Genomic DNA, 2,574 nt, shown 5'->3' with positions numbered 1-2,574 from the left:
CAAATAGCCCACACATTAGGCATTCTGGTAAGACTGACTTTTAAGATTAAAGCTACTCTGTGTCTTCACAATACAAAATACGAAAATGGGAGAATCCAAAGACATCAATAATTGGTTATTGTTCAGCTTTCAAATGAAGATTATGAAAAATGTTTCTAGTCCATTACAGAGACATGTAATTTCTATGATTTCATTTTGGTGAAGTTGTAGATCCTTGAAGGTCTCCTCCTCTCTTTTTGTGAAATTTTGATTCACTTTTCCAATTTTTCTCCCCTCTTTCTATTATTCAGAGACGTGGCGACCTGACAAAAGAGAATGTGAACCAGTGCATATTGGAAATGCTGATCGCGGCACCAGACACTCTGTCTGTCACTGTGTTCTTCATGTTATTTCTCATTGCAAAGCATCCTCAGGTTGAAGAGGCAATAATGAAGGAAATTCAGACTGTTGTTGGTAAGAATTTATCAAATAAATAATAGAGCTTAGAAAACAATTCCTTCTGAGTATCAGCGTCTTATGATGTCCTAAGAATCTGATGTCAAACAAAACACTATAATCCACCCAGAGAGTGATAAAGCAAGTCATTTTGTCACATTTTCATTATGCCAGATAGGTTAAAAGTATACTTCTTTCTGTGTTTTATTTAATTATAAAAATAATACATGCTCATTGAAAAAAATTCAAATAGATGTGTAAAGTAGAAAGTCACACTCCTCGATTACTCCCAGGCTCCTCCCAAGCTTGTTCCCATTCCCTAGGGGAAACCACCGTTAGTGATTTGCTGTATGTTCTTCAAGGTATTTTTTTATGTGCACATAGTCATACTTGTCTGTGTTAAAAAAGAAGAAAACGTGGGATTTTGCATAACGTTTTGCCTATCTTACCAATGACAAAAGGCTTTGGTAGGTTCACCCAGGGAACGGCTATCATTTATAGCAGTGTTTCTGGGTTTAAAGCAGTCCATTCACAAATGAATTCCAGTTGGTAGCAGATGGAGGAGGGGAAGGTGATGGCGAAGACAGGAGAATGATCAGCTTCTCTCTCCCTGCAATCCAGAGATTCTGGCCTCTCCTCCCCTCTAGTCCTCTCCTCTTCCTCTGTAGAGGAGCACCCAGGTTCCCAGTCAGCAATTCTCAACACACCTCTTCCCTTCTCTGCCTCTGCCTCAGCATCATTCTGCTCAGTGCTCCTGACATCACCACCCTTCCATAGACATGCTGCCATATTCAGAAGTCAGAATTGCTTTCTGAGAGAAAACAGAATTCCTTATTTGAGATGTCCTTCACATAGGTAACCTTTTTAGGAACACACTTCTGACACATGTGACAAGCTATCAGTAATGATGTAGATTTTTCTCTCTTTTGATTTCACACAATTGTGAAACTAGTTATTTGGTTGTAGAAAACACCATTCTTTTAAAACCGTTTGCACGCTGCTTAAAATAGGTGACAGTAAGGGGAATTTCATAGAAGGATTAAATATGTGAAAGGATCAACAGATGTGTCACTGTGGATGGAAAATTGCCTGGCAAGGTAGATAGCAAGGAGCTGGAATAACATATGGACTCCAAATTCCAGAATGTTCCCTCATGTGCCCATGTCAAGTTATGGGTACTGTGCCAGCTGTAGGGACACAGTGGTGAACAAGTCAGTACTATCACTCATGGGGCTCATGCGCTGGTGGGAGAAAAAGAACCCAACAAACAAGCTCAGTGGAGCGAAGACAGAGGGCCATTAGAATGATGGAGTTCAAGGAACGAAGGCAGAAATTACTCTTGAGACCATAATTCTTGACTACAACTTTTTGAGAGGTGAAAGTATTTATGACCCATGATGTCCTCCTGACACTTCAACAGACCTCTGCAAAGATGGAAGAGAAGCAGAACCATATGCTCCCTCTAGATACATACTCATGTAATTACTTACTAGGGAAGTTTTGGTTACCTTCTCTATCTTCTTCCCTTCTACCTCCCCACCCCAAATAAATACCCCATTAGACCCTTGAATGTACAAAGAGCAGTATGTGAGGGACAAGGCTGTTAGAGTTTTCTGACCAAATGAGACCTTTCCTGAATGCCATAGTTGTAGAGGGGACAGAGCTGCTTCAGGATTCTGACCTGTTTTGATTCTGCAAAAGCGGTAGCCCATTTGAGGGTGCTCTGAAGCTTTGCCAATTCTGGGAATAATCTGAGCTTCTCTGACCAATCTGAGACAGTGGGGAGTGTCCTTTAATCCCCAGCAAACCTAGTGCTAATCTAAGGCACCCATTTTTCTGTGGTAAGAGGTTCTTGCCACTCAACTGTAACAGGTTGTTCTTGATGAGATGGGGAGGAGAGAACATCAGTTGACCAGTCCTAGGCAGATGACTGCACAGTTAACCAGAGGAGAAAATGTTATTGAAACTGACTAAATTCAGTGTCTCACTTTGAGTAGAAAAGAAGTGAATATCCCCTAGAATTTAGAGTATGGGAGAAAACTCAAAGACCTCAGAGGCCAGACAGATAAATGTTTAAAGCAGTCTTAACATGTGACTGCAGATGGAATGCCCCTCTAAAGGGTTCATTGGCCAATCAAC

The 2,574-nt window shown here is 40.9% G+C and overlaps 1 protein-coding gene across 1 annotated transcript in view; it reads left to right on the top strand.

Annotated features, from left to right (window-relative positions):
• LOC105288748 (aromatase) overlaps positions 1-2,574 on the top strand; it is a 78,337-nt gene that overhangs the window by 70,137 nt on the left and 5,626 nt on the right. The gene's annotated exons all lie outside the window — the stretch shown is intronic.

Source organism: Pteropus vampyrus, unplaced genomic scaffold (genome assembly GCF_000151845.1).
Source record: "Pteropus vampyrus isolate Shadow unplaced genomic scaffold, Pvam_2.0 Scaffold19, whole genome shotgun sequence".
Taxonomy (NCBI): Eukaryota; Metazoa; Chordata; class Mammalia; order Chiroptera; family Pteropodidae; genus Pteropus; species Pteropus vampyrus.
Note: the sequence above shows the minus strand (reverse complement) of the source record. Positions and strands in the feature narration are given on the sequence as shown.